Here is a 23,200-nt window from a genome sequence, read left to right as displayed (position 1 = left end):
GCAACACAGACAGCTATAGCAAAAGAACGAGCCCTGGCACAAGGTAAACGAATAGTAATCGTGACACCAATACCAGCCTTAGAGGCGGTAACAAAGGCAAGCATTCCAAATGCTAAAGCACTCCATCCAAGATGGATACAATGGGCTAACTCTCTTGCTGCAACAGACGTGGTGTACGAATTTGATCCTTACTTAAAAACACAAGAATTTCTCCAATATGAATTTGAATGTCCTCCGCCTACCGAAATTCTGCCTCTAGATCATTACGGCTGTATAATATATACAGACGGATCAGCACAACCCGCAGTAGGGGGTAAACAAGCTTACAGTGCTGCGTGCGCGATTGTTAAAGGTCGTTGGCACGAAGGGAAATTTAAACCAACCCTCACTAAAACACAATCCCTAGGAGATTGTACAGCTCAGCGAGCTGAACTACTAGCATTCAAGATGGCGCTTGAAAATACCGATCGAGTATTCCCCACACTCATAGTGTGCGATTCGTATTATTGCGTTCAGTCTTATAATGAATACTTGCAGATCTGGCTTCAGAACGGTTTCAAGGATGCGAAAGGTGGCACAATCAAGCATAAAATGCTCTGGGAACAAGTAGCTCTTTTACAAAAAGAACTACCAAAGACTCACGTGATACATACACTGAGTCATCAACGTGATGGCGTTCACGTTGCAGGGAATTCATTGGCTGATGAGGCCGCGAAGGCAGCTGTACAAACGGCTTCCGTAGCTGCCGTCACCCGGTCAAAAACAAAAATAGACAGCAAAATATTACAAGCTGTCAGCGCTTCAGAAAAGGATTCGATAGAACCACTCCCTAAAGGCTTTCCAGTAAAATACTCATACATAACTGATGCAAACAATGTTCCTTTTGCTCGAATCCCTGGAGTGGGGGATAGGGCAATTCCAAACATGGAACATAGGTTAGGACTAATAATAGCGGCACACGAAGGGCTTGCTTCTATTCATGCTGGCGTCTCAGCCACAGTATCATTATTAAAACAGAGATACTGGTGGCCACAAATGAGAAGACAAACGAGGAACTATGTTCTAGCATGTGAAATATGTCAAAAAATGAAAGTATCAACGGTGAGACGTCCAGCGCAGACGCCCCTTCTAAGCTCGGATAAACCATTAGCCTGTGTTTATCTAGACCACTGCGGTCCCTTACAAAGGGATGGTAACTATAAATATATCTTGGTTGCAGTGGACTCATGCACGAGATTTATATGGATGTGGCCCCAGCGAACGGCTGACGCCAGAACTGTTATAAAAGATTTGCGAGTCTTTATCAGCACATACGCAATTGGCATGCTGCATTCGGACAATGGTCCTGCTTTTAGCTCTCGGGCTTATAAGGAGGCCATGGTCAGCATGGGCGTGCAATTGCGGTACTCTTGTCCATTTCACCCTGAGGGGAACGGAATTGTTGAAAGAAAAAACCGTGACATAAAGCAAACTATAACGGCAAAGGTATTAGGTTCGGGAGCTGGGTGGGTCAAACATCTAATAAGTGTCCAACGTAGTCTAAATAACTTGCCAAGAAATTCTCTGAAGGGATTCAGTCCGTACGAATTATTATTTGGAACTAGAATGATTATCTCTGACCTCGACAGTCAGACTTCAGTGGTTAAAGAAAAAAGCTTTGATGTCAAAGACCGTTTGGCTATTTTGCAGGACTTAAACAAAACAAGAAAAGACCTGAGCAACATACAGTTGAAACAACAGCCAACAACCACTGAAGAATCACCACCTGTCCCAGCAAGACCTGTCTGGATTCCAAAAGTCGGGGATCTAGTCAGGGAGAAGATCGCGGTAAAGAAGGAATTTGGGCCTTCTTACAGAAAAGCAGTTCCTGTCTTGTCTGTCAACGGGACAAGATCAGTTGTACTACCGCCACTTGCTGGAAAAAAGGAGAACCGAGTTGTATCCATCGACCTGGTAAAACCACAACATGTGGCCGATAACAAACAGTAGGCCAAGTGGACTCCCAATAAGTAGCAGAACACCAAGGTTTGCTACCAGTACAGAGGTCCTAACAAAGAGGCTCATCACATTCGAAACGCCTACAGAAGAACAACAAGGACTATGCAACAAGGCAATAGAACTAAGACCTCTGAAAACCCAAATAAAAACATTTAGCAGAGAGACACCAATCTACAATGAAGTACCAAGTGAAAATGCAAGAAACAAAAATCCTGAACCAATTGGAACAATTGACAGAACTGCATCCGGCTACTTCATAAACTTCGATGATTCCTCTGAAAGCCTCAGTGAATCAAAGACACAGCCATCATCAAAAACCTTTAAAGACAAAGCTAAAGAACTTTTGAACCAACTGAAAGAAACATATCTGATTTCTCCATGGATTGAATTTTGGGTGGGTTTTGGTGCATTTATCCTCATACTTTGGCTCATCATGGTATTAACTTTGGGACGCTTCGTTGAGTGAAAATATGCTAAAATGGACACAGCAAGTCAGAACATCAACTTGGTCCTCAAACCACACACATCTTCACACGTCGAGAAAAGAGAACTTTCTTCAGCCAACTTCACAGCCAATCCTATACCTGGTGGGGTAGCCTGGGACAACACTGACTATGAAATTTATGGTACGGTCGAGATCCTGAAATATCCACACCAAATCAAGATCTCCTTGAGTGACTTTGCAAAACCAAACTCATTTGCTGATGATTGGGACTTCGAAAGCATTAATAACATGATGTCTGACTTAGTAATGTCTGCTAAATTTACAAAACATGATTATTTGCAAGGTTCTACAAATTATGATAGTATGTATTGCTATAACCACTATGGTAACCATTTTTTGCATAAATCTGCACAACCTAGAAATGTTTTAAATTATAATCAATGGGAACATTGTGCAACACCTCCAAAAGGGAGCTCAAGAACCGTTTACGACAAATATTCATATTTTTCAGGTTTTAACACAAGTAATGCTGAAACATTTTATTTTAAATTGTCAAACAAGACAGGGATGAAAACCATGATAACCAACACAAAGTTGATATATTCAGATTCATTCTTCGAAGAAATGAATACCTTTGGATTTGATTATTGGGACAAAAATGTTGATTTGAAAAGTGTTTGGGGTACAAAAGAATGGCAAGTACAGGGTATAGAAGCTTTGTTTAGAGCCTGCATGATCCCAGAACAAATGATATTTTTAAATGACACTGTTCAACAAACCACCTGTCTTGGCTTAGCCAAAATCAAAGATTTAAATAAACCGTCTATTCCAAAGCCAACAATGTTTAGCAATAACTCTGATACAGATGAAGAGATAGACGTAAACCATATATTAAACCAAAACAGAACACATCCTGATTGGAAACAATGGTTAATCTGGCCCAAAGATACAAATAACTGTCAAGACAGATTCCTGAATAAAACACAGGGGTTCAAAATGACCAGGCCAGACCCTAGATATCCCCAAAGACATCACCCAGGGATAATAACAACCTACAGTGTGGGCAAATTATGCCTTCAATGGCTACAAACTTCCACACTGGCAGAAATTAAGCAACACCTAACTTTACTTACTGATGGTGCTGACTTGCGTGATTTCACTTTGGGACCACGCAAACAGCGTCAAAAGCGTTTCATAGCAGCCTCTGTATATGCAGCATACAATGAGGCCTGGAAGGTTACTCAAATTGAAACAGCAGAGAGAATACGGGAAATTGACCGTATCAATTTGGAAAAATCACTTTCTGTAATGGACAATGGGTTAATGACTCTGTCCTCCAGAATTTTTTCATTGGACAGCATTGTGTCTTCAGCAATCGATATATTATCGCAAGACTTACTGTTATTACAACATGGTCAGTCACAATTGCGTTCTATTGTACAGCTTGGCTGGACGTTACAAAATCTGCGTTCAGGCTATGTGCCTTGGCGTTTAATCAACACAACGTCACTATTCCAAATCTTTAACCTTACTGATAGACAAATCGGTATGGCGCAAAAGGGTGCTGATTATACAATCTTGAGCATTGAAAAACTAGAAAGATTACCAATGACAATGTCAGAACGACCTGTCACTGAATGGATAATCCACGGAATCATAAATATTCCAATCTCAACCTTCAGGTTTCAATACTGCCAAAAATATATACAGGCTGGCATGTACGAGAAATTGGGAAAGGGGTACCTTAAAACAACTTGGAACCTGCCCTATTCACATGCATGTGTCAGTAATAAAGGACAGAAAGTGTTTCTTAGTGGCAACAATTGTGATATGTCACTAAGCGGCACGCTTCTGTGTAACGGAATTAGTTTGCATGGAGCCTGTGAAGGGAATTCATACAACCTTTCATGTCACCAGCAAGGCGCACCTGCAACTGAAATAGAACCATTCTTTCAAAGACTCTATAATGGGAGTTACATTCTTATTGTAGACCGCAGATGTTGTAGTCTTATGCCCGGGACTCCTTATCTAGTCACTACGACTGCGAAGGTCAAGTGCTGTGGACGTTCTTTGTTCCCCAGCTCTAAGCATGGGCGGATCTAGCGGATCTCGCGTACGCGAACTTGCGGATTTACGGATTCGCAATCCGCGAAGATCCGCGAACTCTAGCGGATTTGCGGATTTTCCCGTTTTTTGTGTTTGCGCGCGTTCGCGCCGATTTTGGGACCATTTCGCAATTGCGAACTTACTTTTCGGCTCGCAACGGCCGCGACTATGTTGTTTCTACGTCTGGTTTATCATCACAGGTTCACAGCACCCTCTGTTTCACCACTGCCACCCTCTGGGACACCCATGCCACCCTCTGGTACATCCTCACTGCCACCCATTAGGTTTATTTATCACTGTAGATTATGGTGGTTGAAAAAAGCAAGCACACCTGCCCTTCTTCAACTGCCATCAATTAATTTGTGTTTCATTAATGTGTCAGTAATTTTGAAAGTTCCAGTCTGGCTGGCACCTGCTTCCTTCCTTATCTGTAATTTGCTTTTTGTTGCAGTGAAAAAAAATGTTCACAGGACCTTTATGGTCTACTTGTAGCTATTCTATGAGCCTGCTGTTTGGGTCATAGCAGGGTCATAGAATAGTTGCAAACTCTGGAGGGGCCCATCAGGAAGCACTACCTTGAATGTTACTAATGTTAAGTTTGAACTTTTGCACCTGCTCATTGCTTTCAGTTTAGCTAAAATCGTTTTTTTCTGCAATTTCGCGCGTTTTTTGGGGCGCGAATCCGTGCGAGATCGATTTCCGAAGCCGCGAATACGTGCGAATACAAAATTGTTTTTTTTGCGACGTGTATGTTCGCGTGATCTTGCGCGTGTTCGCGAGGCGCTTCTAGCTATACGTTTGCCAAGTTACCCTATCGGTCGTACACGGGCGCGGCCATCTTGTTTGCGTGACGTATTCCGTTTCCGGCCGCTATGTGTAATCTCGCAAAGTGTGCTGCTCGCTAGTACAATTTCGCGCGTACTCGCAAGGAAAATCTCGCGCGAACTTACCCACGCGGTCGTGAACGGGCGCGGCCATCTTGTTTCTCATTCATTGCTATGGTTCTGGGCATGCTTTCTCTATCCTCTCTCAATCTCTGCCATCCTTTGCTTGTTTGAAGTTTTTTTGATCTAATTTTACTTATTATCTATCCCTCTATTTTTCTAGCTCTATATTTTTGTGTTTTCTGCAGCTTTTAGTTACTTTTAAACTACTTTTTTAAACTCTTTTCTTTTCTTCTTCACTATTCTATTTCTTGTTTATCATTTAACTCTATTTCTGCCCAGACCATGGTAAAGGGAGCCGGGAAGCACCCTGAGAAGGGGAAGGGTCCCGCACCCCGTGCCCGGCTCCCGTGCGGGCGTTTAAGGGGGGAGCAAGTGGTCCCGCGGGAGATCTTCAGCGCGGAGGAAGTGGCGGCACTGATCTTCCACGTCCAGCGCCGCCTCCCCAAGACGATCCTGGGAGGCGGCAAGATCGCGACTGGCTATGGCATCCGGGAGCGTCGCAAGCGGTGGGAGAAGGTGTGCCGGGCCATGTACAAGATCTCTGGGGTCCGGCGCACATATAACCAGGCCACCCACCGCTGGACCGATGTCATGGACCGGGAGCGGGACTTGCTGGACGCGCTCGGCGTAGAGGTCCCCGGGCTTGGTGAGTAGTAGTAGTAGTACATTTACTACTCTGTTTTATCCTGCTCTGTTATTTGCAAATCTTTGTTCTTTACCAAGAGCAATAATGCTGCCGATTACATTGAGGTAAATTATATTTCAAAATCTTCTATGCATTTCAGGTGCACTGCTCTCCTTCTCAGTAGCCTTGCTTGCTACTATGCTTCTTTGTTTTGTATGTTGTGTTCAGAAGCATTTCATTGGCCTGAGAAATTATGTATGAGTGTAGTGTAAAGATAAGAACTGCGTAATGCTAGACAGTAAGGGTCATATTTTCAATTACCGGCGCATCCCTGCAAAGTAGCAGGGATGCGGCAGTAATTGTGTGCCATGCCACCACCACCCATTGGCCCAAAACGTCACAGAAGCCTTACGCATCTGTGCCGTAAAGGCAGCGCATTGCTGGAGTTGCGTGCCAACGATGGCGCAGCTCCAGCAATGCTCTGGGGTACCCTATCTCCCCAATGCTGCATCAAGCCGTACGTCGGCTTCAAGCGCGCAGGGTTTGAGTCATGCATCATTGTCCTAAAAGTGACTGATTGACATCTTGTAGATTTCCCTCAGCCACTTTTAGGATTCGTTCCTGCGCAGGTACGTCCTCCCTTGCGCCGGAACGCCCCCTGATGGCGTAGGGCTTTACAACGTGATGCATCGCCCATATGCCCATATGTGTTTTTTTTAATATATACGCCGCACCAACACCATGGCGAGTCTTTTGTTCTGCCGCTGCGTCACAAAAGGCACGCAACAATGGAGGAAAATGAGCCGCAACTTCCGCAAGGGACTTCTAAATAAGCCCCAACAGACTGAAGTCCAGTCCTTCCTTTAGACACATGGCTATAAGAAGAAATAGTGGCGGTGGTGGCGGGTGGATTGATAGTTTGAGTATTCACTGATCTGCAAGCAGGATGGACTTTGTCTGTCACTTCGCGTGCTGCGCACTGCTGCCTGCAGTGCCAGGCCTAGGCAAACCTCTTTAGTAGTCTGTTTATTGAGTTACATAGGAACTTTCTAAGTCAACGTTCCGCAAATCAGGCAATACGAATAACGTAGTATACCACATGAGATAGATCCCGTGGAATAGTTGTCTATCTATTTGCTATTTTTCCAAAATATTTTGTTATTGTTCTTTTGAAATGTTTGATTTGGTTGAAAAATCTCATCCATGTTTTCTGGTTTTTCTTTCTTTCATGTTGTACATCAGCTCCCCCCAAGGGCAAGAGGACACAGGAGGAGGGTGCTGAGGATGCAGGCCAGGATCGGGCAGGCGAGGGCTCCTTTGCTGGCCCCAGTAAGTTTACATTTTAATAAACAGTACCTATTTTTTCCTAGCGTTCCTCATTCGATTTTTTCTAAATCGTCTTTGATCTTCTTGTAGACTGGATATAAATTCTTATCCTGTCTCGAATATGACTCCCTGTGGTATTACTAGACTATTCTTATTAGTCTGTCTGTGTAGCTAACTAAGATTGGACATTTGGCAATTCCATTGGACTCCCATTCTATTCAGCAATACCTCTATGCACTGTCTCCTTACTGACTAGATAGTGTGGCAGAGTCATTCAGCTCCCGAAGTCACCGATTATAGATCCCCAATGATCTCTAGATTATCGTACGCAGGACAAGAGAGTAGTACGGAGTCACAGCACAGTCAAGAAGTGTCAGAGGCACTCATGCTTGCAAAAATTCCAAAACCTTTAGCTCATCCCCTCTAGTCTGGAGGAACAAAAACCACAGAGTCTATTTAAGTTTAAAAGCTTTATTGAAAGTAAACACATTTATTAAAATCTACTTTGTCATAAAACTATTTAACTGAAAACGGAAAAGTGGTTAGTGCTGAGGATTAATTGGACACATTTCTTGTGGTCGAGCCGAGCTCTCACCTGGTTTGAACTTGATCCTGGTCGTGTTCTTAGGAGTCAAGCTTCTGTCTGTTAGGAGAAAAAGTGGTGCGTGTTAAAATTCAAAAGCAAGCATTCATCAGTTGTGCATAAAAGTGCAGCAAGACAACAGCCTTCCCTGGAAAATGGGACATTTTTACTATGGAGTAGACAGTCACAAATTATTACATTGTATTCTGTTTTTTTAACATTTCTCCTAGACCAAATATTATATAGTAGTGAGTGGTGTATTCTAACATTCTTAAATGTACTTTGTAGGTGTAACATCTGGTGACGGGGCCAGCGCGGAGGTGGCTGTGTTGGGCGAGGACTCGGAGCACTCTGGGGAGGAGGCGGTGCAAGAGCCGGCGGACGTTCCTGTGGGGGTTCAAACGGTGGTGGCGGAAACAGGTAAGCTATATATTCCTTACTTATTGAGATTGAAGACTGCATAGTGTGCTTTCTGCACGGGTGTATTACAATTACAAATCAACCAGGTAGTAGCCTCCTCGAAATGTACTTCGACTTAGCTGTGAAGTTTTTGGTGAGAAGAATCCCAATAAGTTCTTAGACGAACGTGATGGATGGGATGAACGAAAAGCGAAAGAAGGGTGTAAGTAAGTGGGACGCGAACTTGTATGATGGCTGGCAAAGAAGAACGATATGTGTTTGCTTGGCCCCCGAGGTGGCTGGGAAGGAAAGAATATGGTATGGTGCATGGCTGGGTCAATGATGAAGCAAGGATGGGTGGAAGGACAGCAGCCTGGGTGGGTGAAACAGAAACTGTATGTGTGCGTATACTTTGACTGAATGGATGCCTGGAGCATGGTATTCTCTGACTCTTAGATAGCACATGTGTATCTAGAGAGAGTAGATGGTCGCCAGGTGAAGTAAGTGTTACCTTGAAGAGCATGTACCACCGCACCCGCACGTCCGTTCCAGTGCAGGGAAGGCAAGGAAAAGAAATTGTAAATGTGTCCAATACTACCATGAATAGTAGCAGTACTTTGTATTGCGTTTGCAATCACAGCATATATCTGGTTATTACGGTGGACACTCCGTACCTCTCTTAATAACTTTAGTTTACTTGTAGTACGTCATTCATGTGTGGGTGTATCACTGTTCACTCAATATTAAGCAAAGCACCTAAAGTCATCTCATATGTCATCAAATACGTCCCATGTGAAGTGATAGATAATCAAATTAGTTAGCTTCTTCATTTTCCTTTTCTAGTACTCATTTGCACTGTAGGGTGAAAGGTAAATTAATTAAGCAGTAGCCCTTGTAACAGAGTATTCTCAGTGCCACCCGTAATAGAAAAGTAATAGCTTCACCGCCTGCATGTACTGTACCGGTACAGTAACGCAAGTCTGTCTCACTCATCATGGTGTGCAACTTTTTTTCTCGGGTGCAAGTTCACTGTGCTGTCCATGTCATTCTGCCGGCTTGCATAAGATAACGTACCAATTTCCCTAAACAAGAGAGAAGAAGAAGAATAAGACTGGTGTACTGTCATAGTCAACTGTAATGGAAGTCCATAGTGGTCGTAGAATTTGTTCATTAAACTACCACTAATGTTAGTGCAAGGATGCAGAAGTGGGAGGTTACATAGATACTGTCCTCAATAGTTATGTACTGTGCTTTCAATTTGCTACTTGTACTCTGTGACCCAACTTTCGGCTCAATCACTTTGTGTTATTAATAAGGAGCATTGGTTACAGACTATGTCTTTCTTTCTTCATATAGTTGCTCCTTCCAAATCAACAACACGGAGGGAGCAGGCTAGATTGGCCCGGCAACGGAGGCTGGAGGCCACTGTCGCCGAATATCGGCGGCTGGTGGCCCTGGAGGAGGAGGAGGACACGCAGTCGAGTGGGGCAACAACGACATCCTCGACTGTGACCACTGCATCCTCCTCCGTGACTAAGCCAGCGGGACCGAGCCGGGCTAAGAAAGCCGACCGCCACCACCAAGCAACCGAAATACCAGCTGCCCCCCACAGGAGCTGCAAGGAACGCCAACGCCGCCTACGAGTCCGCATGTCCAACCTGGAGCAGGAGGTCCTGAAGTATAAGAACTTGGTTAAGGGCCTCCGCTCCGAGCTTGCCACCCTCCGCAAGGAGTATGATGCCCATGCCGCATCATGCACCAGCACCAGCACCCTCCAGTAGTGGAGTGTCCCTTGCCCTTTTTTATAGACTTTTGGGGGGTGGGATTTGGGAGTTGGGATCGTTTTGGGACGTTTCAAAGACAATCGTTGGGGTTAGGGTGGGTGAGGGAGATTATTTTGTTAGGGCTAAATAAATATATTTTTAAACTTTATCTGACCATACCTGTTTTTTACTGCTTTTCAGTCTGGTGGGTGGGGGGCGGGGGTGTAACAGTAACTTTGTTTTCCTGAACAGTCGTAGGACTTTAGTAGTACAACCGTCAATCTCTTGTCTACTCCGAAATAATACTCCATTATACTACCTCCCACCAAACGCTTATCTTACGTGTAATTTGTGTTAGAAATTAGTGCTAGGCCCAGGGCTGGCTCCAGGTGAAATGGGGATTAACGTTGTCAATCCTGGGCGGGTGACATTTCCTCATTGCGGTGGTACTAGTGGTGTGACACAGTGGCAGTTGCATGCCTATGGAAAAAAAGAAAACGAAACCTTGTTTGTCCTCCTTACTGTAGCATTACAACGGTTACGGTACGATCGAGAAAATATCAGGTGACAGTACACTAGAACAGTGCCATAATGTAGCCTAACAAATGGTAAAGTATTTGCTTGCAAGTATAACTAGTACTTGCATTGAATTTATTTGACATTGGCTACTACTACTAGAAGATATAGTACTGAAGCTGAGTAAGTCTAGAAGATATCCTCGTATTCCTTCACCAGCCTGTTGCTATGACCTTATCCTCCCCAGCAAGTGTGTGGAATTATTGATGTCATTTTAGTCAGACATCAAGCAAAACAACACAGCCCGGGGGAAGAGGGTTAGGGTTTGTAAAATGGATGGGAATGGGGGTTTCTTTTTGGGTAGGTTTTGTTGAGAGAAGAAAAAAAAAGCAGAGCATGGACAAACAATAATTGAAGATACAGACAATCTTTGGTTACAAACTAAAGGTAAGCACATGCAGTCACACTCATAGAATAAAAGACAACAATGGATACTGTATCTGTATTGCGTATGTTGTTGGAGTTGTCCTGTTGAATTTGGTAAGTAAGTTGCATGCAGCAAACAATTCCTCTTATTGGCGGCACTCCTCCATTCCAGCTGACGCTTCGTCCATCAATGTGGCTGGTGACCACTGACAGAAGACACCCTGTCCACTGCCTGCCTGGCGGATGTTGACTGAAACCCGGCCTGTAATTATTGAACGGAAAACAGGAAGTGCTATTACAATACCACTGATAAATAAATAAAAGGTATGTACGCTGTGTGGTTCAAAAAGTGACACTTTGATTTCCCTAATAGACAGTACAATATTTTTGAAATTGCGTGCTCTGTCTGAGTCACCTTTTTAAGGATCAATAAGTATGGGCAAAATATTATAGCGGATCTTTCCCCTCAAGGTAGGTGTACTGTAAACTGTGTTTTAGAACAAAATTTGACCTTCCCAGCAATGCTCCCACCAAGACCCTTACTAAAGCCAGTCGCAAAAATGTAGAAGAACCCCAATCAGATCTCCAAAAACGATGCCTAGCAGAAAAATGGTTACAAAACGTACTTTGAAAGTAACAGTAGGCCCAAATACAGACCGTGGATTGTATTCAAACCACTTGCAAGCAAGCAAAAGTATCCATAGCCAGCATCGCTCCAACAGTGCTCTACAACAACAGAACTGCGTTGCAATAGAACCCCCCGAAACACATGCAATCCTGCTGCTAGGGCTAACCCTAACGAACCCTAACTTACAAAAAGTGCCAAAACTGGTGTTTCCTTATGGATTTTGTCCAACAAACTTCTAGCCGGTATTAGACCTTCCCAGGAATGCCCCAGGCAAGACCCGCCAACCCACCCGCAAAAAAACACCCGACAACACCCCCAAACAGCGAAAAAGCTAAATCTCATACTTACAATGTCTCTCGGCCTTCGGTCCAAACGCGGCACTGTGCAGCTAGGTCATCATCATCATCAATCATCATAACTCCTGTTTTCCACCACGGATTTCCTGAAAAGCAAATGCAATCAAGATTAGACTGTCGCAGCAGTGCTTCGACAGAGACCCCGGCCGCAACCCACCCACGAACAGCAGGAAGCCCCCCAAAACGCTACATTGAGCAAGATGTCAGAAGAAATAGCAAAAAAAAGGCTGTTCCTTATGGATTTTGTCCAAAACACTTCTATCCGGTATTAGACCTTCCCAGGAATGCCCCAGGCAAGACCCGCCAACCCACCCGCAAAAAAACACCCGACAACACCCCCAAACAGCGAAAAAGCTAAATCTCATACTTACAATATCTCTCGGCCTTCGGTCCAAATGCGGCGCTGTTCAGCTAGGTCATCATCATCAATCATCATAACTCCTGTTTTCCACCACGGATTTCCTGAAAAGCAAATGCAATCAAGATTAGACTGTCGCAGGCTCGCAGCAGTGCTTCGACAGACACCAAAAATTACCCACAAACACCCGGAACCCCGCCAAAGAGCACCTCAAAGGCAAGCAAGTCAGCAAAAACGGAAAGAAATTTCCACCTCATATTTGGTACAAAACACTTTTGTCCATTATTAGAGCTTCACAGCAATGGGCCCAAATCCGTCAACTCACCCGCAAAGAAGTACAACACCCCCACAAGTGCTGAGTCTTTCTTCATTGGGCGTAATCCAGCACTCTGCTTGGAGGGAAATCGCAGTCTGGAGGAGGAGGATAGAGGAGCATGTTCTTCAGAACTTGTGAACCTGAGGAATGTAGACTGCGGCACCTTCAAATCAATAAGCAAACAAGTGAAGACAGTTCTGATGATGGTCTTGTTTTTGGGATTAGGTGATTAAAGTTTGAATTAAATTAACTGTGCAAAACAAAGAAAGAGAGACACAAAGCACACAGGAATAAAAGTGAATAAGGACGAAAAAGAAAGTTCTTGATTGATTGTCTCATTTTCAGGGCTCGGTGTCAGGGAATAAGAACAAGATTTCGTCATCATACTCTGCGAATTCAGGCTGGATGAGGTCAGTGCCACCGAATAGAGAAAAAAATCCCCTCATCTACGTTGCCGTCCTCCTCGTCTTCATGCGGCGTGCTTTCTCGTACTTTGTAATCTGGTGGTATGAGGTGCTGATTCATCTTGATCATTGTCAGCCGCTCCACATTTTTGGGCGAGAGGCGGCTCCGTTTGGGAGTTACAATGCCACCAGCAGCACTGAAAACACGTTCAGAAGACACACTTGCGAGTGGGCAAGACAAATAGTTTATAGCCAGGTTGAAGAGCTGTGGCCACAATTGTTTTTTGCCATGCCAATACTGCAATGGCTCCTCATTAAGGAAGACCTCTGTTGAGTCATTCAGATAGTCCTGCACCATCGACTCAAGGTCATCAACTGTTCCTCCACTTTGCTTACTTTTTGCTGTGCCTGTGACATTTTTTCGAGAACCATACCCCATCAAACTTAGCCAATCCGCTTCCGCAGCCACTGTTAGTGTTGTCATTGTGTGTGGTGCAGATGATCCAGCTGCCGGTGTCTTTAATGGCTGAGAGGTCACTTGTGCCCCAGCCACAGGTGCAGAAGTGGATTCTTGTGACTGGGGATGGCCTGCTGATGCTGATGCTGATGTACTGGCTTCTCCTTCAATAACCTGCCGTTCTTTTTCAAACCTCTTGGCTGACCAGGCTAACCAATGTTTGTACTTTTGAACATCTGCATCAGCAAAAGGAAAGAATGCTTCGCCTGCCAGCGCCTTTTTGTAGCGTGGATCCAGAATAGTAGCACAAATGTAATGCTGATCTGACTTGATCTTTTGAAGACGTTCATCACCACGTAGGCGCTCTAATAATTTCTCAGACAAAATAAAATGGTCTTTTTTTTTTCATCTTTTTCAAACTCAGAAGACACCGCCATCAGTTGGTGCTCCAGCATGCACAACAATGGGATAGCTTTTCCCAAATTACAGTCCTCCTGGCTGACTGCACGCGTGAAGAACTCAAAAGGACGAAGCATGTCTGTCAGGCTTTTAACTATGTCCCATTGCGCCGCACTCATCCGCAGGTCCTCCTTCTGAGATGTACCCTCTGTGAAGAAATAGTGATCGAGTACCGTATACTGCTCATACAGACGCTCAAGCATGTAGAAGGTTGAGTTCCAACGTGTTGCCACCTCCTGGATGAGTGCTTTCACTGGCATTCCACGTTGAAGTAGCAGTCTCCTCCGATGCTTCCGGGCCTTAAAAGAATGGCTGAAATGGTTGCACATTTTGCGGCAGGTGGCCATTACCTCGAACGCTGTACTCTCTTTATCACTCAAGAATTTTTGAACTACCAGGTTGATACAGTGCGCCAAACACGGCACTCTAAAATAGTGACCCTGCAACATGGCCTTAACTACATTGGTGCCATTATCCGTGGAAACATAACCAATCTTGCGTTTTAGGGGGGATAGCATGTTCAAGACCTTTTTGTCAAACTCTTCCAAAAGGTTTTCTGCTGTGTGACTTTTCTCCAAGCCAAACATGGCTAGTGTTGCATGTTTCCGAGCAGCTTTGAAAACTTTGTCCGGGTCAACACCTGCGTTTAGCTTTGCTAAAACACCTGAAAAAGAGACCCAGTGTCCAGTGATGCACATGTAATCAGCGCCTGCGCCACTGGTCCACATGTCTGTTGTCAGATGTATTGTGTGAACAGCACTCTTCTTCAAAGTTGCCCCAATCGCCTCCAGCACATCTTCATGTAGTGCTGGAACCGCAACTCTGGCAAAATAGAACCGGCTAGGAACCTTCCATTTAGGGCAGAGCGTTGCCACTAATTCAAGAAAACCTACCGCTTCTACAAAAGAAAAAGGTAGAAGGTCCACAGCTAGCATTTTAGCCAGCTTAGTGTTATACAGACGCGTCAGTGGGTGGTTGCGTTCATATGGCACGTCTGAAGTAAGCATTGTTCTAATGTTGCCCTGGACCAAGCATTTACGGGCTGATAATGACTTCGTTGACCCAATTTTGCTCGCTGGTGAACTTTTGTGCGTTGGTGTCTCACTCGCTCCAACACTCTTAGTGTGCCTCACATTGGGTGTGCTGCTGACAGGGGTACTGGGTGTAAGGGAAGTGTTTGACACGTCTTCTTCCTCCTCGTCATCATCAGGTGAAACATCAACGTTTCCTTGAATTTGCCCTTTCTTGATCGCATCTAGGTGCGCAAACCATCTGACAGTGTGCTTTCTCTCAAGATGACCTCTCTGGCCGCCGGTACCATAGTTGGTACCTGACTTACCACGACTAACTGCAAGCTTACAAAGGGTACAAATGGCAAACTTTGGATTTTTTGGACAAACAGTAAAGAAGTCCCAAACTGGGGACTTGAAGTGTCTGTGGGACCTGGAGGAGGCGGCGATACTGGTGGTGGTGGTCATGAAGCTAATGCCAGATGAAGTGGAGGATCTGGATTGCCCAACTTTTGTACGTTTTGCACTTTCACCGCCACTAATTAAGGTCGAGGTTGACGGAGGTCTCTTCTTGCCAGAAAGAAATATGGAAGCGGGACGAGTTGGTGTACTACTTAACTCCAATGATTGTGGTGTTTCCACTGCCTCCTCATCGACAACATCATCATCATCATCACGCGCAGCAGCTCTTCGGGCTAGGGTCAAAATGTCTGTTTGCTGCATGCCCGCTGGGGCTGCATTGACCTTTATGATGACTGGGTCGTCGTTGGCAGAGTCTTCATCAGCAGCAGTATCCGCCACTTCTTGTTGAGCCTCATCACACTCCATAACTCTGAGACTTTGGACGAGCTTCCTTTTACGCTTAACTACCTTTGTTGGATCATGGTGTGCCTCACTCTCAGACGGCTGTGGTGCTGGTTCCCAAGTTTGATCCGTATCATCAGAAGGAGGTGTGCTTGAAGAGGATGTAGACACCACCCTTGATCTCTTCCTTGCTAGGGGTGTGGAAGACAATGAAGGATCATCAGGAGGAGTGGCTTCCTCAAATGATACCTCGCCTTGATTGTCGATTTCCTGATGTGCCCCTACTTCGGGAGGAACAACTATTGTGGGCACTTGTGACCCTCCATGCACCTCTGCTTGCGCATCTCCTTGCGCTGCCTCTCCTTCCACATGTACTTGGGCTTGTACTTGCACATGTGATTGTTGTTGCGGCTGTGGTTGTTCAACACTCGTCAGATGAGCTACAACAACCTGTGTTGATTGAGGGACATTGCTGCTGCTTTCTTGCGATGAGCCAACATCACTGGTCGATGGTGATTGAAGAACTATACTGGCTGCCTCTGCAGCACTCAAGGGCTTGGACTTAAGTTGGCGTGGTGGTGGTGGTGGCGGCACTGAGCCCAATGGAGCGGGGGTGCTGCTGCCAGCTTGGTCCCCAGCAGATCCCGCTGCTGCTGCTGCAGTCATACTTTTTTTTTTACTCCCAAAAAAAGGGGCGGGCGGCACACCAGTCTCCTTGGTAACTTGCTTCTTCTGCTCCTTACTGGCACCTTTCTTGCTAGAGGAGCTACGGGTTACTTTTTTTGGGGCCATCCTCTTCAGAGCAGGTCAGCAGGCAGCAGTTGCACGAGTTGCAGAGGGTTCTGTGTCCAGACGTGACGTTATGCTGCACACACCGCTGCAGGACTTCTTCCTGGCACTGGTGGTTCTCTTGAGTCTTCTTGTGCACCTAAAAGCAATGGAAGACAGAGGAACATCAGTTCAGTTATACACCCCAAAAAATCGACAAAACACAGAAAAATGAGCACAATCCCATGCCATCCATGATGTTTACATTGAAGACACCCCACAGAAAGACTACGGACATGCAAGTATGCAACACTCACTACCCCTGGGCATAATGGATGAAAAGTAGGCAAAATAAGTGCAGGCCTCAGACACTGCCTCTCCTCAAAATGGCCCCCTTACACCCCAAGCGCATGTTGCCTGTACCAGCCAGCACTCAAGATGGCCACCACCACCATCCACATGGCCAGCCCACATCAACAGTACACCCCCAAAAAACAGAAAAACAGCCAGAAATCACCACAATCCAACGCCATCCATGATGTTTACATTAAAGAGAGTGAGACCACACCACAGGCATACTCAGTCCATGCACCACCACCCCTGGGCAAAAGGCCACACCAGCAGCCCCCCAAAAACGACCAAAAACAATAAAATAAGCACAATCCCAGCCCATCCATGGCCTCAATTATGTTTAAATTCAAGAAGACACCCCACAGAAATACTAGGCCCATGCAACACTCACCACCCCTGGGCAAAGGGCCACACCAGCAGGCCCAAAAAAACGACAAAAAACAATAAAATCAGCACAATCCCAGCCCATCCATGGCCTCAATGGTGTTTAAATTCAAGAAGACACCCCTCAGAAACACTAGGCCCATGCAACACTCACTACCCCTGGGCATAATGGATGAAAAGTAGGCAAAATAAGTGCAGGCCTCAGACACTGCCTCTCCTCAAAATGGCCCCCGCCCTTACACCCCAAGCACATGTTGCCTGTACCAGCCAGCACTCAAGATGGCCACCACCACCACCCACATGGCCAGTCCACATCAACAGTACACCCCCAAAAAACAGAAAAACAGCCAGAAATCACCACAATCCAATGCCATCCATGATGTTTACATTAAAGAGAGTGAGACCACACCACAGGCACACTCAGTCCATGCACCACCACCCCTGGGCAAAAGGCCACACCAGCAGCCCCCCAAAAACGACAAAAAACAATAAAATAAGCACAATCCCAGCCCATCCATGGCCTCAATTATGTTTAAATTCAAGAAGACACCTCACAGAAATACTAGGCCCATGCAACACTCACCACCCCTGGGCAAAGGGCCACACCAGCAGGCCCAAAAAAACGACAAAAAACAATAAAATCAGCACAATCCCAGCCCATCCATGGCCTCAATGGTGTTTAAATTCAAGAAGACACCCCTCAGAAACACTAGGCCCATGCAACACTCACTACCCCTGGGCATAATGGATGAAAAGTAGGCAAAATAAGTGCAGGCCTCAGACACTGCCTCTCCTCAAAAATGGCCCCCGCCCTTACACCCCAAGCACATGTTGCCTGTACCAGCCAGCACTCAAGATGGCCACCACCACCACCCACATGGCCAGTCCACATCAACAGTACACCCCCAAAAAACAGAAAAACAGCCAGAAATCACCACAATCCAATGCCATCCATGATGTTTACATTAAAGAGAGTGAGACCACACCACAGGCACACTCAGTCCATGCACCACCACCCCTGGGCAAAAGGCCACACCAGCAGCCCCCCAAAAACGACAAAAAACAATAAAATAAGCACAATCCCAGCCCATCCATGGCCTCAATTATGTTTAAATTCAAGAAGACACCCCACAGAAAGACTAGGCCCATGCAACACTCACCACCCCTGGGCAAAGGGCCCCACCAGCAGGCCCAAAAAAACGACAAAAAACAATAAAATAAGCACAATCCCAGCCCATCCATGGCCTCAATTATGTTTAAATTCAAGAAGACACCCCACAGAAAGACTAGGCCCATGCAACACTCACCACCCCTGGGCAAAGGGCCCCACCAGCAGGCCCAAAAAAACGACAAAAAACAATAAAATCAGCACAATCCCAGCCCATCCATGGCCTCAATGGTGTTTAAATTCAAGAAGACACCCCTCAGAAACACTAGGCCCATGCAACACTCACTACCCCTGGGCATAATGGATGAAAAGTAGGCAAAATAAGTGCAGGCCTCAGACACTGCCTCTCCTCAAAATGGCCCCTTACACCCCAAGCACATGTTGCCTGTACCAGCCAGCACTCAAGATGGCCACCACCACCACCCACATGGCCAGTCCACATCAACAGTACACCCCCAAAAAACAGAAAAACAGCCAGAAATCACCACAATCCAATGCCATCCATGATGTTTACATTAAAGAGAGTGAGACCACACCACAGGCACACTCAGTCCATGCACCACCACCCCTGGGCAAAAGGCCACACCAGCAGCCCCCCAAAAACGACAAAAAACAATAAAATAAGCACAATCCCAGCCCATCCATGGCCTCAATTATGTTTAAATTCAAGAAGACACCCCACAGAAAGACTAGGCCCATGCAACACTCACCACCCCTGGGCAAAGGGCCCCACCAGCAGGCCCAAAAAAACGACAAAAAACATTAAAATCTGCACAATCCCAGCCCATCCATGGCCTCAATAGAGTTTAAATTCAAGAAGACACCCCTCAGAAACACTAGGCCCATGCAACACTCACTACCCCTGGGCATAAGGGATGAAAAGTAGGCAAAATAAGTGCAGGCCTCAGACACTGCCTCTCCTCAAAATGGCCCCCGCCCTTACACCCCAAGCACATGTTGCCTGTACCAGCCAGCACTCAAGATGGCCACCACCACCACCCACATGGCCAGTCCACATCAACAGTACACCCCCAAAAAACAGAAAAACAGCCAGAAATCACCACAATCCAATGCCATCCATGATGTTTACATCAAAGAGAGTGAGACCACACCACAGGCACACTCAGTCCATGCACCACCACCACCCCTGGGCAAGCAAAAGGCCACACCAGCAGCCCCCCAAAAACGACAAAAAACAATAAAATAAGCACAATCCCAGCCCATCCATGGCCTCAATCATGTTTAAATTCAAGAAGACACCCCACAGAAAGACTAGGCCCATGCAACACTCACCACCCCTGGGCAAAGGGCCACACCAGCAGGCCCAAAAAAACGACAAAAAACAATAAAATCTGCAGAATCCCAGCCCATCCATGGCCTCAATGGTGTTTAAATTCAAGAAGACACCCCTCAGAAACACTAGGCCCATGCAACACTCACTACCCCTGGGCATAAGGGATGAAAAGTAGGCAAAATAAGTGCAGGCCTCAGACACTGCCTCTCCTCAAAATGGCCCCCTTACACCCCAAGCACATGTTGCCTGTACCAGCCAGCACTCAAGATGGCCACCACCACCACCCACATGGCCAGTCCACATCAACAGTACACCCCCAAAAAACAGAAAAACAGCCAGAAATCACCACAATCCAATGCCATCCATGATGTTTACATCAAAGAGAGTGAGACCACACCACAGGCACACTCAGTCCATGCACCACCACCCCTGGGCAAGCAAAAGGCCACACCAGCAGCCCCCCAAAAACGACAAAAAACAATAAAATAAGCACAATCCCAGCCCATCCATGGCCTCAATTATGTTTAAATTCAAGAAGACACCCCACAGAAAGACTAGGCCCATGCAACACTCACCACCCCTGGGCAAAGGGCCCCACCAGCAGCCCCAAAAAACGACAAAAAACAATAAAATCAGCACAATCCCAGCCCATCCATGGCCTCAATGGTGTTTAAATTCAACAAAACAGTTGTATCATGCACCCATAACCAACCCTGGTCCTACTGGATACTGTGGCTACCCACAGTATAATTTATTTAATTTTCTGAAAAAGTTCCAAAATTGTACTTTCAGCAACTGTAATGCCCCAAACAAACTTACTTGTGAAAGTTGATTTCTAATCCAAAAGTGATCCAAAGACAGTCAAAAAGGCCTCAAATCCAAATATCCAGCAGCACCCACAAAAAGTAATCCTTCCAGCTCCAGATCCAAATGAAAGTGACCAGGAGATGGACAAAGCACTGGGAGGAGCCTGCTGGACAGGAACAGGAAGTTGGAGACTGTGGGGCACTTCCTTCCTCCCCCCCCCCCCAAAATGGACTCCTTGCAAAAAGAAAGGCCATGCAAATGTCAACCTGACGAGTGATTCTGATAAAAATCATAATTTTCTGAAGGTTTATCCTGTTTGCTGGTGATTTTCTTGTGCGAAATTGCAAAATCTCTACTTCGCAAGTGCGAGATTGTTCCTTTCCGCCGCAACTACGTGTTCGCAATTGCGAACTCTCGCGAGATGTGCTGTGCAAGGTGGCAAGCCGCGATTACGTATTCGCGGGAGCCAAACTCCCGCGGGAACACGCAGCAAGATCCAAAATGGCGCAGCACTCTCAAAATATGATCGAGAAAAACAACTCGGCAAACGCTAAATGACGGAAAGTGAACGCCGTGCACCACGCCGCGCGCCGCAACCAAGCAAAAAATCCGCCGCGAGCGGATTCACGGATTTTCGACAAATTCGCGAGCGTTCGCGGATTGCGAATTTGCCGAAAATCCGAAAAATCCGCGAGCGGAGCGGATTTTACGCCCATGCTTACCCAGCTCCTTTCCAGACAGGGAGGCAAGGGCATGGCCCAATTTGAAAATTACTTCTATTCGAATAGATACTTTAAGCAGAATGAAAACAGTGCTTCTTCAGACGCCTACAAGGCTCACGTCATCAAAAGAAACGTATGATCTACAAGTCGCAAGGACGACTGCAGAGATACATACATTATTATCAACTAATTCCCCGGTACATTTCGCGGAAATCCTGAGCGAAATCTTAAATATTTCTGATACCACAGGGGTCTCAAAGGTATTTAAGACAGTATTTTCGATGGCATTAACACCATTCAAAGCCATACTGGGTATTTTTCCAGATTTCGTCCATTCGATTTTTGGCGGACTTCCCCTGATCCTGGGACTAATTGCAGGAATCCTATTCTTAGTCCTTATTTTTCGTTATGGCAACCCATGTCACAGACCAAACTCTCGTGACAATGGAAGGTACAATCCTAGCCATTGGATACCGGGACCGGATATCAAAAATCCTGGGACTCTCCCGGCTTAGAGACCTGAACATGACTTGGTTTCTATCATTTCGACCAATGTGGCAAAGGTGTGTTTTACCTGTATTGAGGTGTCTGCTATGCGGAGAAGAATGCGTGTTAGACACCTGTCTGACGCTACAATCGGATGCGCCAGTGGATGCAGATACATTGTTGGTTCCTACCAAGGTTCACGCTTTGTGCTGTCCTCAAAGGCTGCCAATCCTGATGACGGCATTCGTGGAATCTTCACCACTACGATTGAAGAGTAGTGAAGTTCAAGATGAAAGCAGCATCGAACAGGTACGACCTTCTGTCAGCAATGCGAATCAGAATGTCAATGGAGACAATCATGCGCACGAATGCATGGTTACACCTATTTCCGACTTAGTGGAACTTTCCCATGAAGCTGTTGACAGTTTTTTCGAAAGCCTTAACCCCTTCAGTGCTAATGACAAGGGTAACTCGTCATGGAGTTTCCATTGATTTCAATGGAAATTACATTGAAGCGGGGCGGGATCCTTAGCATCCAAGTGGTTAATGATATGATGTTCTCTCCAGAACAGAAATAGAGACTTTTGAGCAAGCTCGCACACGGCGTTCCCTGAATTCGGCCTCCAACTTTAAAAATAAAGTCACATGAACAATTTTTCCCACCAGTTCACGGACAGCAATTTTTTAGCAGCCCCAAATTACAAAATTTTCGGGACACTTATCTTCTGCTTAAAGTAAGAAACTATTCCTAGAGAACTAAGATTTCTATTTTTAGATACTTTATAAACTTTAGTTGCCCGCTGGTATGTTCACAAATATTTTATTATGTGATGAAATGGTCTCGAACTTCCTTTCTGTATAGCCATATTAAGAGCCATTTCATGTGTATTTCTCATATACCAAATAAGCAATAATGAATACAAATGCGTGTTTACTTTAGCGTTTAATTCATAGCTTAAGTGCATACAATATATATGACTGCAATTTTTCAGTATATTTGAAAATTTCAAAATGCATTTATGTATTTTGGGGTGGTGAGGTATACACTATACTCTATAGTATGTTGTACTATGTTATACTATGCATAGATTAGTAAATATGACCATAGTTAGCGTGGAGTGGGTGTCATGTATTCCTATAGGTTCTGAATCGATCCCCCTATTCCTGACCCTATTCTGGTTAAACTAACTATCAAGTTAACTAACAGTCAGCCCATGAGGCAAGAAAAGCCCCCATGATGCAGATGCCGTTATCTGACGCAGTCACACTACGGCACAGGAACGTGTTATCTGAT

This window comes from Lissotriton helveticus, chromosome 6 (assembly GCF_964261635.1).
Source record: "Lissotriton helveticus chromosome 6, aLisHel1.1, whole genome shotgun sequence".
In the NCBI taxonomy this organism is placed as follows: domain Eukaryota; kingdom Metazoa; phylum Chordata; class Amphibia; order Caudata; family Salamandridae; genus Lissotriton; species Lissotriton helveticus.
The sequence above is the reverse complement of the archived record's forward strand: the minus strand, read 5'-3'. Positions refer to the sequence as shown.